This window comes from Cibotium barometz, chromosome 8 (assembly GCF_041138505.1).
Source record: "Cibotium barometz isolate CiBa-2024 chromosome 8, ASM4113850v1, whole genome shotgun sequence".
Classification (NCBI taxonomy): Eukaryota; Viridiplantae; Streptophyta; class Polypodiopsida; order Cyatheales; family Cibotiaceae; genus Cibotium; species Cibotium barometz.
The window spans coordinates 59,375,925-59,391,042 of NC_141053.1; the positions used below are offsets into that span (position 1 = coordinate 59,375,925).

General features: G+C 42.8%; 1 pseudogene; it reads right to left on the reverse strand.

The window, feature by feature from the left end:
- Positions 1-13,564: 13,564 nt before the first annotated feature.
- LOC147636494 (ferredoxin, chloroplastic pseudogene) lies at positions 13,565-13,845 on the reverse strand (annotated as a pseudogene).
- Positions 13,846-15,118: the final 1,273 nt, after the last annotated feature.

Here is a 15,118-nt window from a genome sequence, read left to right on the forward strand (position 1 = left end):
GAATGTGTGTGTGCTTGTTGCAAGAGCTCAAGCTCCCTTCTCCCCTGCATCTTTTCATGGTATCAGAGCTTGGTTTATGCTAAGGAGACTGAGTTGCAAGCAAGAGAAGCACAGGAAGCGGTACGAGGGTAAGAGCTTCAACTACTCTTCCCTATTTGTGTTAGCGACTACACCCTTGTCGGGAGCTCTACGGGAGACACTGGCAAATGATCTCTGATTGAGGAGCTTTCTTCGCGGGAGTGAAGCTATAGGGTAACTATACTATCCTATCGGACTTAATTTTTCGGGCTAAAAACGCGTTTTGGGCACGTTACGACCTCCGTTTTTCAGAAAGCAGGTGATTTCGAGCATTGCGGGTAAGTCATCGATTCTCTGCAAAAATCTGTTTTAAGAACTACAGGAAGACAGATTGGTTACGCAGATATTGTGTGTGTTGCAAGGAGGTCAACAGTTGCCATTGGGTGTATGTATGCACATTGAGGTCACTAGTTTGTGACATTTGAGTGTAGTACAGTACCGCTGCAGAAAATACAGTAGTTTGTGCAGGACAAACCAAAGTACTGTTTTTGGTAAATTTGTGTCTGGCAAGATGTCAAATGATGGCATAAACCAGATTGTTGCTAAGAAGCTTGATAAGAACAACTTCCATGCTTGGAGGTTCAGGTTGACAAATTTCCTGATGGGAAAGGGTTACTGGGACTATATAGAAGGTGAGTATGAAGAGGCACCGGAGATACTGGAGATCAATCTGACTGCTGCAGATGTGAAAGAGTTCAAGGATTGGAACCAAGGAGCCTGAAAAGTTATGTATTGGCTCTCTATTCAGTTCAGTATACAGGACACCATGATTGGACACATACAGGATGCCAAGTCCCCCAAGGAGGCATGGGACACCTTGGTAAAACTCTATGAAACGAATACCAAGGCACGAAAGATATAGTTGAAAAATGAACTTCATACTGTGGAGAAAAAGAGTATGTCTGTAAATGACTATGCATTGAAGATCAAGGGTATTGTGGAATCCCTTGCATCTATTGGCATTTCAGTAGATGATGATGATAAGGTGGAAGTGTGTCTACGTGGTCTCGGGCCACAATACAAGGCGTTTAAGACGTCTATTCAGACTTGGGAAAACATTCCCAATTTCATAGATTTGGTGTCTATGTTGATTATAGAAGAGAAGAGCTTGGATAAAGACCAACAGTCTTCACAAAACAAAAACAGTTTAGAAGAGCAACAAGCCTTCTACACATGTTCAGGAAGAGGACGAGGTAGAGGAGGCCGTGGACGCGGCCAAGGAGGTGGCCGAACAGGTAATCAGAAATATGGCCAGCAACAGCAACAACAGTCCTCCCAGAATTCACAACAATAACACGCAGGTGGAAGAGGCTAATTCAGAGGCAGGGGGAGTCAAAGAGGTCGTGGAAATTGGCCAAGGCAGTATAATGATACACGTGGATACTTTTATTGTGGGGTAAGCCTGGACATGTGCAGGTAGATTGTTATAAGAAGTAGGCTGACATGCAAAATGGACAGCAAAACAACTATGCATCCTCGAGCAGAAACAATGAGGATAATGAAAGGTTGTTTGTTGTACAGCATGTCGTTAATGCCATGTCTGAAAAACCTTGAAAGACCAGGTTTTGTAGAAACAGGGGATGACACTGCTCATCCAATTGCCCATGTTGGAGATGTGCCATTGTCTATGCAGGATGGCAAAGTGAAGTACCTTGCAGATGTACTTCATGTTCCAAACATAACAAAGAATCTGGTTTCAGTTGGCCAGATGATTGAGCAGGGTTTGTAGGTTCGGTTTAACCCTCATGGTTGTTATGTTGAAGACTTTAAAGACAAGTGCAGGTTAGTTTTGCAAAAGGCAACAGAGTGGGTAGAATGTTTACATTGAATGTAAACATGCCTGAAGTGAGTGCTGCGATGTTTGCAAATGGTTCAGGAATTGTTGCAGACACACAGACATTTGGCATAAAAGAATTGGACATGTGAATGTGCAGAGAATGAAGTCTATGCAGACTAAAGGAATTGTGACAGGACTGCCAAAGTTTCATTAGGGGAAGGTTGAGGTCTATGGGGGCCCTTTAAGCTGCCATGAGATTAAGGAGATGATTAGTGTGAAGGCCAATAGGAAAAATACATGTGTACAAAAACGTTGGGTTGATTAAGACCCTAAATCTTGTGGTCAAAGGTGGAATCTTACCTTTTTCAGATCTGCCAGCAAAGAAAATCTTCAATATCTTTTTTTTAAATATTTTTTTAAAGGAAAAGTTTCAAAAAGTTACCCCCCCTCACTTCCCTCTTCCCTCCAAAAGTCGGGGCGTGTTTCTCTCTCCTCCCTTTTAGACTAACCCACTTTCCCCATCTACCACTCACTACACCCTCACTTGCAGCCCTATCTTCATCCCCAACTTGAGGAAAGCTCTTTGCTACCACCTACTCAGAGAAAGCTCTGTTATCAGCCTCTTTCTCTCTCTAGAGGAAGCTCTGTTATCAGACTCTATCTCTAGGTCTCTCTCTCTCTCTCTGTGCAAGCAGGCACCTAATGCAATCTCTCATTAGCTTTCTTTTGAGGAAAGCTCTTTGCTACCAGCTACTCAGAGGAAGCTCTGTTATCAGCCCTTCTCTCTCTCTCTAGAGGAAGCTCTGTTATCAGACTCTCTCTCTCTCTCTCTCTCTCTCTCTCTCTCTCTCTCTCTCTCTCTGCATGCAGGCACCTAATGCAATCTCTCATTTGCTTTCTTTTGAAGGTTTAGCTTTGTGTGTGTGTGTGTGTGTGTGTGTGTATTGTGTGTGTGTGTGTATGGATTTGCAGCAAACTTCTTTGAAGCTTTAGCTAGCTCTCTCTCTCTCTCTCTGAGCAGGCATTTGCTTTTTTGCCATATTCTTAACATTCACTTTCTTTTCATTTGGGCCATCTATGGCTCTTCAGTGTGTACGCAGGCCATCATCCACTATCGAGTCCATGGCTATTTCCACAGTACAGGATGATGAAGGTTATTGGATTCCTACCGTTTTTAAGCGGTTCATGTGGATAACAATGCAGCCCCCACAGTTTGAGGGGTGCACACAAGGTTCCTCGAAGGCACATGGCTTCCACAAGCCATCACTGGAAAGGAAGGATCTTAGAATTCAAAGTTTGCAACAAGGATGGAAAGCAGCTTGCAAAGGTGCAACATGTTTACACCTCAAGCCAAATACATCTTGAAGATGAGAACTCACCACGGTTCCCAACTAACTGTAAGTTTCAGTACTTGTTTAATGTTTCTTTGCTTTGGAGAAATGCTTGCATGAAGACTATGTGAATATCAAGAACTCCAATGTATTCTATTGTATGCAGATGTTTTCCCTTCAACATGTGTGGAATGGCAGCCTCTAGAATGTTTTACAGGGACCTTCGAAGCATGTCATGTTGATCTAGGTAGGCTTATGTATGCTGGGGAAACAAGTTCCGAACTTGCAAATAGAGGAGTATTTTTCATTGCTGCAACATATGTTGTGCCACAGAGGGGAAGGTTTGGAGCACTTGAGCCAATTTCTCCTCCTGCACTAAATAGCCCGGAATGGCCCATTCCAGACCCACTACAATGGAGAGCTTTCAGCGCAGGATTTTCCATGACATTCAGTCAAGCCTAAAGGCTGCATATGGATCCCACAGGATAAGTGTATCTCTTTTCATGCCTTTACATGTGTTTATTACTATTTTCAAAGTAGGCAAGTTCCATCGCACCCCAACAATGTGGATAAGCAAAGATGGGGCCTTTGAAGCTCTAGATACATTTCTAAAAGGCGATTGGACCACCAAGGTGGCAGAACATAAGGGCGATGTAATAAAGTGCTCAGCGGTAATGTCAATGGTAAGATGCAGGTATCAGATAGGCAAGCAAAATCTAACTATGGTGTACCCTATTAGAAGGTGGAAATGCTCGCATGGTGAATGGGAGGCTTTGGACTCTGATCTCTATGCTAGGGAGGAGGTAGAACTTCATATTGAAGTTCACCCAGGAGAGGAGCATACAGTGGTAGTTAATGATGATTGGAATTTTGCTCAGTTGAGAGATTGTATTGTCATGTCCTTTAATGTAAGGAACCAATTCAAGTTTGTTGTTTCTAATCGACCCATGTGTCAAAGGTCAGAGAAACATACACTCTGTGTGTCATTGGAGCCCCCTAAGGTCCTTAGCTTGAAAGACTGTTAAGTTGCAGACTTAGGTAACATTTTGAGTGATTTTGGGCGATAATTTGTAGCGGTGTACTTTTGAATACAAAATTATTGATTGCACCATAGTCCCAATGTCCTCTGTATTTCACTGCAATTTGGATTTTAATTTTGTTAATTTTAAAATTTTTAAGTATGTTCTATAAATTTATTAAACGTTATAGTGGAATGCTTTATAAGAATAGGTTTTGCTCTATAAAGCTCATTTCATTCTTAAGATCTTGCAGTTTCTATTTCCCTTCAATATCCCGCCATGGCTTCAAGCTCTAACTCGCTACGCGCAAAACTCGGGGGGTGCACTATATGGAAGCCCCTCCTACGACGTGCATTCAAGGGGTATTTAAAAAACCCCTTATCTGTGAATTTTGAGCTAATAAAACTACCCCTTTTTCTTTATAGACTTACGGGTTTTTTTCCAAAGTACAATTAAAATACCCCTCTTGTAATTGTATTTCTGTAAATTTACCCAATATTTTGGATTAAAAAAACCCCACCTAATGATCGCACGTGGTAGACTTACATTTTTTGAGGTGCACCCCCCGAGGCGCAAAACTTGAGAAAATTGGGCTCTCAGAGCAGGTGCAGGTGAGAACATCGCCATTTTTGAGGGGGTGATCGATATGCAAAAAACTATAGACCTTCATGCAGAGGCTTTTCAAGAGCAGGTCCAGTACATGAATGATGTAGTGGCACAATATGTCGTGCAATTGCCTGAATCCACCACTAAATGGGTTCCAGTGGACTTAATCACGCATCTGTACCATGGTGACAAGTCGTTCCGATTCAGGCTCAACCGATTTTTGAAAGGGCTTACATCTAGCAATTATAGGGTCGAAGATGATGACACCATTTATGAATTGCAGGTTGGTAATGTAGGCACCACCTTCCTTTCATGGGATATGATGTTAGCACTGTTTCTGCAAGAAGCCAGGGATACAGAAAAAAAGAAGGGAAAGGCAGTGAGTAAGGAAGTAGCTCTTGTGAAGGAATCCAAAGGCGAGGTGGAAGAGGTTTTCTCAGAAGAAGCTGAAGCGTCCATGGCCTTGGTGCTTCTCCAACAAGGGTCAACTGAGGATGAAGAGCCTCATCGTGACCTCGAAGGGGATGAAATTGTGGAGGAGATCCCTGAGTTGGATGTAACCACTTTGAATCCCATCATCATGGACAACAAGGAATTTCTTTTCCTTGATGACATTTGTAAATCCTTGGGGTTAAGGGAGGATGAGGCCTTAAGCATATTAGCAATTGGGTCTGGTTTTTGCAAAGAAGACACACTTGAGCAACAGACTGCAGGTGTACAGATTGATTTTGATGACCATGATCTTACCAAAGCGCTAGCATTCCAAGGTTATGATACAGAACGTACAATTGAGGAAACTGTTTCCAATGCTCTTGTTGCTATAGAAAATGTAGCAGCAGAGTATGAAAGTGTCCCTCAAGAAGCATTTCAACCACATAAGCGCTTGCATGTAGATACATCAGTTGAGCAGCGTGGAAGCAGTATAGACATATGCAACCCACGCATTAGCCAATGTGATGATGACATTGAGGTGGGGTTAAATCAAAGTTGTGCCTTCATATTTATAAGTGAGTTATTACTAACACCTGATTTTTTTCTCTTGTAGAAAGCTTATATTTTTGACAAGTTTGCTGCACGTGGAGGTGGAGTTCGTGTGCAATCCGCCGATGGACGAGACACCTCCCTGATTCATTACCTTCCTAGCCTCTCTCCATCATTTATTCGAGTAATCCATTTAGAGTACTCTGAGGAGGCACAAGCAGAGCTCATCAAGTGTAAAGCTCTAAGTGGGGTTCTCACCGAAGATGGGCTAGCAAATAATGCAAACAAATGTATACTTATTAGCAGGGAGGCAGCCATGTACACATTTGCAGGCAACTACACTGGCCACGTGCTAAGCCATTGTGCCACTTCAATCTCCAAAGGTGTAACCAATCCTATTATTAAAGCGAATAGCCTAGGTGAGAAAACCACACAGAGTGACGAAGCTAAAGAAGCTCTCAGAAATCTTCTCAGGAACTTGTAATTTTCTTTCTACGAAATCAATACAAAATGTATACTTTTTTAATTGTAATGTTTCTAAGAAGTCTGAACCATTTCTCTTGTTTATTTGTTGTGTCAGCACTGTGCCCTCTAAACTTTTGGCAGGCATGTGAATGTGTAGAAAATTTCATTTATAATGATCAAATATTTGTTCTTTGAATGTCACTTAACATCCAGCTGAAATCTTGCAGTACAAAATCTGAACAATTTTTAAAAAATCAGAATTTTTTATGTTTTTTAATATTTGTAAGCATATTTTTCATCAAAAAAGTGCACATAATGCTGGAAAGAGTCCAAAAAGTAAAAAAAAAGGGCTGTGCGCTACGGCGCGAATTTCAGCCTTTCAAATTGCAGGCCAGGCTTAAATTCGCGCCGTAGCGCACAGCCCTTTTTTTTATCATTTTTTCACACATAAGTGCATTGTGTGCACTTTATTTTGATGATTACTCTGCCTAGAAACATTAAAAAAAAGAAAACTGTTGCTTTTTTTAAAAAATGTTCTATCTAATGCCAGACTTCACCAGGTGATTTTGAGCCCCAAATAACTTTTTTTTTTGTCCCTGAGCTTTTCTAAGGCCTTATTGAGCTTTAAGCCCTTTTTTCGGACCGAAAATAAATTCAATATAATTTTGTTTCTGCACTATGTAAGGATCCTCTGTTCAATGCCAACAACAATACCACGTATAACAAGATAATGTTTCACAATCACCTTATCAATAATATAAATTTTGTTCCTGTTTAACTAAGGCTCTTAATACATGATCAACAGTTTTACCCATTCAAACAACAGTACAAGAAATGAAATGTCTGCTTTTATAACAGTTGAAACAAATGAATACGTTGGTTAACGAGTCATTGACAATATCTTATAGATTCAAAAAAATGTATTACAATGTCGAGATTACAAAAGGCACAAAGGCCACCGCCTAAAAGCTTAATCCTATCCTATAAAGCCTTCCTTATGGAGCGCTTTATCCTGACGTAAACGTAGTGCAAGTGCCATGTCAACAGGCTTTAGGGTCACCCTTTTGGCGTGAGCATGGCACAGCACCGAGTCTTGAAACAGAGAGACCAAAATTGTTTCTGACGCCTCTTGGAGGGCCTCCAGTGCCGTACTCTGTACCCGAGTGACCCTGTCACTGTACTTGTCGATGACTTATTTTACAACTCTTGCAAAAGGGGCCTTCGCCATGATGGGGTCTGTGCTCTTTTGGTACTTTCTGATTTCTCGCAGAGCCACGGTCCCTGGTTTCCATCTTCTCTTCTTGTTGGCTACAGGGGGTGGTGGTGGATGCGACCTCTCTTCCCATGGTTGTCTATCATTTCTAAATTTTTTTCGCCTTTCTTGCTCGGCTGGATCTAGATTTAGTCTTCTCTTACTTGCTTCTGCCTTCTTCTTTTCTTGTTCTTGTTTTAATCTGTGTGCTTCTTGAATTCTTTGTTCCCGTCTTTCCCTCTCCCTTTGCACCTCCTGCTCCAGTCTTTCCCTCTCCCTTTGCTCCTCCTGCTCCAGTCTTTCCCTCTCCCTTTGCTCCTCTACTTGTCGTCGATCCTCCTCTTCCATCTCCACCTCTTGCTGCCTGTTTGCACGTTCCTTCTTTCTCTTGACACGAATCTTTATTCTTTGTTTTTTAGGTGGAGACGGGGGCTGATGCCTCTCAAGTTCCTCATGTAGTGTTTGTGCTAAGAGCCTATCCTGCTCTTCATGATGGCTTATTTCCTCTGCTTCATAGAAGTCAGCAGCCTATTGATACTGCTCTTGCTCAATACACAGAAGTGCTTCCTGGTCTTCCTCAAATGCAACCCTTAGCTCCTCTTCTAGCTGCTGAGGGAATAGGGCTTGCTGTTGCTCTCTTCTTCTATGCTCCTCCTCATCAATCTGGCGTTGTTGCTCTTCCAGCACACGCTCCTGCTGCTCAGCCTCTGAGAGAGGTCGGGGGAATGGTGTACGCGTGGCTCTAAATGAGCCGGTGTCTCCAGGCTGCTTGGAGACATCCTCAATATTGTCCAGTCCTGAGAACACATCCGGCTGTACATCTTCCTGTCGGGTCTCTACCTCTCTGTCCATGCTTGTATGCTTCTTTTTGATACGTTTTTGCACTTGTTGAAATGCATGTGCCGTGGCTACTGCGTGTATTAAGTTGTGTGCACCAGACGGTACGTTTGGGCTCTCAGTTTTGCGTGCAGTGTGCTTAGTTCTAGCCATCCATTGACTTACACGAGTGAATGAACGTAAAAATGTAATTTTAAAACTCACTTTTACAGGTTTATATAGTTTTTGAAAAAAAACTTATTAATAAAAAAAAATCTCGACATTAATAAAAAAGCTTTAACTTAAAAAAGGCTACAATTTTTTAATATGGAACCCATTTTCGACCCATACGCCTCCGCGCAGCGAACCACTCACGCATCCCATGCACGGCACTTGATGCTCGCCATGCAATTGCTCGTTGCAGATTGACATTTTTTACAACCCTTCGTAGTAATGACACCTGCCCTTTTGGTTTCTGTCGGCGTCGACCTCCCAAACTGCGATAAAACCAATTAAATATCTCATGCAAGGCATTACTTTTTTCCTTACCACCTCCACCATGTCGCGTGTTCTTAAAGTATGCTGCCTTAGCTTGATAATGAGAGCACTCCATTCCTTGGGTGCTCCAAATTGCCATTGGACCATATTCGTCGAGAAAAAACTGTGCGTGGGCAAATATAATGTGCTGCAACAAAGATCATATCAGAATTTTACTATTTGGTGATTAATATCAGTAAATAGATAGAAAGGTAAATACCATATAGTGGGTGATATGTGTTTCTCCCCATGCATCAACCATTTGCTGAGTAAATGTATGTATTGCAGTCTTTAAGTTTGCAATCTCCTCAGCAACAAGTGGAGCCTTTTCTAGCAATTGAATCATTTTGTTAAGTGACTCCCACAGCCTTGCCCGCTTGAGACCAAGCTCTGCATTATTCCCACGATAAGTGGTGCATTCACAAATGGCCTTCCATAATTCATATTTTGTGTGACTATTGTACCCCTCGTAATTTGAGAGAAGGTGTCTTGCTTTGGACCCACCCATGCATATTTTGTTTGGATTATCCTGACCCGGACCTGACTTTTTAGTATCCTTAGTCAACTTTACAGCACCACCATGAAGCCCCACACTTGAAAGGACATCTTCCAGCTTACTGATGCATTCGTTGCGAAGATGTTCAGGCTCCATATTCCATGCATAATTGATATGTAACTTCAATAATTTGTCCATTATGCGTAACCTAGCGTGAAGCGTGCAAATATGAACACAGGAAAGTGGAATCTCTAATATAGGGCTCCATGAGATATCTTCTTGATCACGATTAGGCGGACAATTGGTATTACAATTCATGATGCCATTAACCCACTGCATAGGTTTCTTTGGATCTTTGTTTTGCGTTACACTCACTGAAGTTGGTTATGCATTTTTCTTGCCCTTTGCATGAGATTTGGTCGTCTTGGTGGCTGCAACCTTGCCTGAAGCTTTGCCGCGATCAATATACTCTGATTTTGAATGGCAGCAATAAATACATGGAAAAAAAGTATTTGCTCCTAGCTTGCATCCCAGCATACACTTCAATGTCTTTAAATCACCTGCCATGTGCCACTCAACTGTAAATGTTCCTACATCTTCCACATGCAAAGTTTCTCCTTTAGATTGCAATGATATGACATTTGGGATGCCTGTTCGGGTAAGGTACCATCGCAATGTATCATTCGTCTCCTGTGGAAGCTCAAATGCTGCCAACCACCATATATTCTTTTCTGATTGCACTCCATAGTAATCTTTTCCCTGAGATTGACTTCCCTTGTTGGAATTTGAGGCTTGTGCACTACAGTCAAGAAGATTATCATCCTGTTCCAGATTTCCTTTGATAGCCCTGTTCATAAGTGTTAGGCTGACTCTTTCTAATTTTCGTCCTTTTACAATTTGACACTCATCAAGCTTTAACACAAACACAGCCTGACCTTGGCACTCCTCAATGCTTAGACCATAATAAGAAATCATAGCTCTTTGAAGGGTCCTTAAATCAATAAAGACATTGTTGTACTTGTTGTATTCAAATACCTTTGTAGTACATACAGGCAGAGCATCCTCCACATGACGGTAGCCACCTAACATGGTCGCAATTTCTGAGTTTGCACTTTTTCTTGCCATGGTTACATTGTATGGAGTTGGTAGCATGGGTCGAAGAAAACCTTTAGCACGATGACCTAGTGTAAACACCCTGTAGATGGCTTCATATCCCTTCCTACTGACACCAGCACTATCACATGCATCCATAATCTGTATGGGGCTTACCATATTTTGCAGCTCTCCAGAAATTCTGTTTCGGATTTGCTTAGATATTTTGCATGTGGGATCTTCTAGCAGCTTATATATGTCTGATAACTTAACAACATGTTTCAATATGCCTGCTCTACATTCCTCAGCACCACCTTCATATCCCATCATATCCCCAGCAATATCTCTACATGGAACATAAATACAAAATAACATCAATATGTTTCACAAAACAGAAAGGCCTGCAAAACAATGGCAAGAATAGAAGTTACCTTGTTGCTCGTACACGTCGTTTTCTTGCTCCACTTAGGGTTGCCAAGGTTTCTAGGGACTGACGCTTTCTTTTTCGTTGTCAAAAGCCTACTGGAAGCTTCTTCAGGCTTGCAAGGTGTCGTTGCTTGTATCGTGCATCCTGTTTGGCTGCATTCACCTTGTCCCGTTCATTATCAAAGGCCTGCTTAATCAAAAAGTTGTTCTTCTGGAGCTCCTGATTCTGAGTTTTCAAGTTGTTCACCACTTCTTCAAGCCTATCAATGTCCTTCTTGTGTTGCTTCTGCAACTCAAGCCATAAGCCTCGGAAATGCAGTCTTGAATGCGATTCCTGAGCTGCAACAAAAGAAAGCCTCCTACAATAGCCAAATAGACCATTAGCTCCATCACCTACATAACTAAGAAATGTAGTGATATTAACAAAATGAGGTGGAGCATTGGTGAGCGGGTCAATAGGGTATATGAATCCATTTGTCCAGAGGTCAATACATTTTCGCCCTTGTGATCGCCGCCAATGGCACATCGGTCACACCACTTGATTTTGTGCTGCGGATTGTAGCATACTCAGCAGCCAAATCTACATGTAACCTGAACTTTGGTGGAGAGTGCAATGAAGTTTTGCTGTAAAAAATATTAGAAGGTCATAGATCTTTTGATTAGGTAATAGGAGAAAGGACAAGGAAGATGGCAAGAGGCATAGAAAATGGTAGATTGAGGTTTTGCAGCATAATGCAGTAGAGAGAGAGAGAGATGTAGATTGCAGACAGAAGTAGGGGATATGTATGGTAAACAATGCAAGAATGGAAAATGGTAAGCTCTGAAGCTATGGAGGTTGACAGAGGGATTTTCTGCACTTCAATGGGGGAAAGACATGAGAGAGAGAGAGAGAGAGAGAGAGAGAGAGAGAGAGAGAGAGAGAGAGAGAGCAGAAAATGATAAAAAGATGAGGCATGGAGGATGAGAGAGTGTGAGATATCTGCATTTGGAAGTGCAGAGGTTATGGAAGCTTACTAATCAGAGATGCAGAGCCATGGTACACCCAAATGTGAGAAAGGGGAAGAGAAAGAGAGTGGTAGAGAAACGAGGGCATCTTAGAGAGAGAATGTAGAGAGAGAAAGTGGGGGGGACCTAAACGTGGAGGGAAGAGAGGAGGGAAGGCTTTTCAGCCATTTTGAATTTGGGGAAAACCAAAAAGTTACCCCCATTTTAGCTCAAGCAAATATATATTTGAAAAAATAGAAATTCAAATAATGATTGCATAAAGATCCCCTTGTCAGGCCTAGTCAAAGTATGCTTAGAGTCCTTAAGCAAAAGTACTTAAAAACATAATATGGCAGCTTAAAGGGCCCCCATAGACCTCAACCTTCCCCTAATGAAAGTTGAAGGTATGCAGAAATATGTGAAGCATGCCAATTTGGAAAGCAAACAAAGCATGTATTTCCACGTAACAGAAATGTGAGCAGAAATGCACTAGATGTTGTGCATTCAAATATGTGGGGCCCTACGAAGGCCATGTCTATGGGAGGCTGCAGGTATTATGTGACATTTATTGATGACCACACAAGGAAAGTGTGGGTATACTTCATGAAGGAGAAGAGTGAGGTGTTCACTCATTTTCAGAATTTCAGAGTTATGGTTGGAAAGCAAACAGGGAAATATGTAAAGTGCCTAAGGTCAGATGGAGGGGGAGAGTACTTCTCCAATGAGTTCTCTGAATTTTTGAAGAAGAATGGTATTCGGAGACAGTTTACATGTAGATACACTCCGCAACAAAATGGAGTTGCTGAGCGAAAAAACAGGCACATTGCTGAGATTGCACGAGCATTGATGGGAGAGAAGAATATGCCGCATAGCTATTGGGCTGAGGCTGTTTCCAAGCAGTTTACATCATGAACATGACTCCAACTACAGCCATACATGATGTAACTCTAGAGGAGAAGTTTGCTGGTAGAAAACCTGATTTGTCTCATCTGAAAGTCTTTGGATGCATTGCATATGTGCATGTGCTAGATGAGCTGAGAACTAAGCTGGATCCAAAAGCTTGTTGGGGTGAAGGCATTATGCCCACCCTTGTAGTGTGTACAAGCCCATAAGTTTTATAGTACATAGTACACTTAGTACTTTTAATGTACTAAGTGCACTATGTGTACTAGAGCAAATATACATGTGTGATAGGGAAGTCACACACTCATACCGTGAGTTGACTTATCCCCACATATCTCTCTCTCTCTCTCTCTCCCTTCTTCTCTGTGTGTCTCCCACATGAAACCCTAATTCTCTCCCATCAACTGGTATCAGAGCACGGTGTGTCGCGTGCGCGCGTTTGTGCTTGCGGGTGTGCGGAGTCATCTTCATCGCGCGAAGAAGAAGCTTGGCTATGGATCCTTGAGCTTGGCACGAGCAGAGGAGAGCTTGCTGTCGTGTTGGGCGCTGTAAGACAGTGAGAGGGAGTGGTGGCAGGCAGCAAGGCGTTAGGTGTTAGACGCCTGGCCACCACAAGGCATAAAACCACAACAGGCAGCGCTCAGCTAGAGGAGTTTTGCGCGCGCAGCTGGAGGAGTCGAGCGCCATGCGGGAGAGGCTCCGTGTCATTGTTTCTACCGGCGCGTGTTTGTCATGCACGGGCAAGGTCGTGGTGGTGGCGGACTCTGTGGACCAGGACGGGCAGTCCTTCTTGGACGATTATCAGGTCGCCCGGCAAGAATAGGGCATTTCTCACCCAGCCTCCTTGGCCGCATCCAGTATGTAAGTGTCGCCCGGCACATCCAACACCGACTCTCCAGCCGGGGTCTTGAAGGTCACCTTGTACGCCTGCACCTTCCCCATGCTGCTGCCCGCAGGCTTCAGCCCGAAGGCTAGATTCACATTGGAGAAAGGCTTGGCCACAGAGACGCCGCCGGCCAGAGTCTTCCATTCAAAGCCACAGTTGTGAATGAGGTGGACGCACAGACAGCTTGGGCGGCCATAGCTAGAACACTAGGTGGAGGCGGCGTCAACAAACAAGGCCCCGTCGCGTAGCGCTGGCCACTAGGTGGAGGCAGCGTCAACAAACAAAGTCCACACTCGTGAAGCGATTGTGCCCCATGTGCTGCGTGTGCAGAACTGGTGCACCTCGTCTGTATAGAAACTCTAGGAGAAGCCTTAACCTGCAACCTGCAAGACCTACATAGAACACTAGCAGCATACATCTTGAAGGGATTCTACCAAAGAAAATTTTGCTGTCGTCGGTGGTCTACAGAGAGCCTGCACAGAGAGAAGCTTTGCACACATTAGAGCTGTAGCTTACATCAGAGTATCAGCCCTTCAACCAATACAGAAACCACCGTTTGCTGCCATACAGAGATCAAAAAATTTTACGAGGTATTTGCTTCAATTTTTTTGGGATTTGCATGTCCATTTTCATCAATTGAGCAGGTACAGGTCCAAATAGCTCATATTTTGAGCAAAATTGGCAAAATTGGGTGACATTGGTCACATTCCGGGTTAGTTTGCAAGAAATTGGGTGTCAACATTTGGGGCTTTTGATGTAATTGTGCCATTGGGCATTTATACATGCTGTATGATGTGAGCAATCTCACATTCGGGCCAAAATTGCAGGAAATTAGAGTGCAAATCAAAGGGCTTTTGTGCCAATTGTGTTGATTTGCATGCAGGCACTGGCATTTGATGCTTTGGGCAATGTGTTGATGCCTGTCAAGCACTCAATGTGCCAGCAAATCAAGGGGCTTTTATGCATTGGATGTATATGTGGCCAGGGGGAAGCATTGTGAATACTCTGGATGCCTTCATGTGCATTAATGTACCATGTATGATCAGAAATTGATCTTGAATCAAGGGGCTTTTCAGGGAAGACCTTTATTTCTTGAACCCTTAGAAATCCATTTGCAGTCAAGGGGCTTTTGCTCAATTTCTGTCCGGGACTGTTGTATGAAGTGGTAGGGATTGTCAAGGTCTAATTTTCACTCATTTGGACAGCCAAGAGAGCATTTATTGTTGCTGTACTTGCTGGTACAGATTTGGTACAACTTTGTACAAGTTTTGGCATGGTTGTACATTGATTTGAGTGAGGAAAAGGCTCATTTTCAGCTGCTGTACTTGCCGGTACAGATTTGGTACATCATTGGTGAGCACTTAGTACTGTTGTACAATACTTTGGAAGGGGAACAGAGCACATCTAAGGTGCTGTCATAAATCTGCAGCAACCAGATTTTGGTGATTTTATCACATTCAATGGGAGGA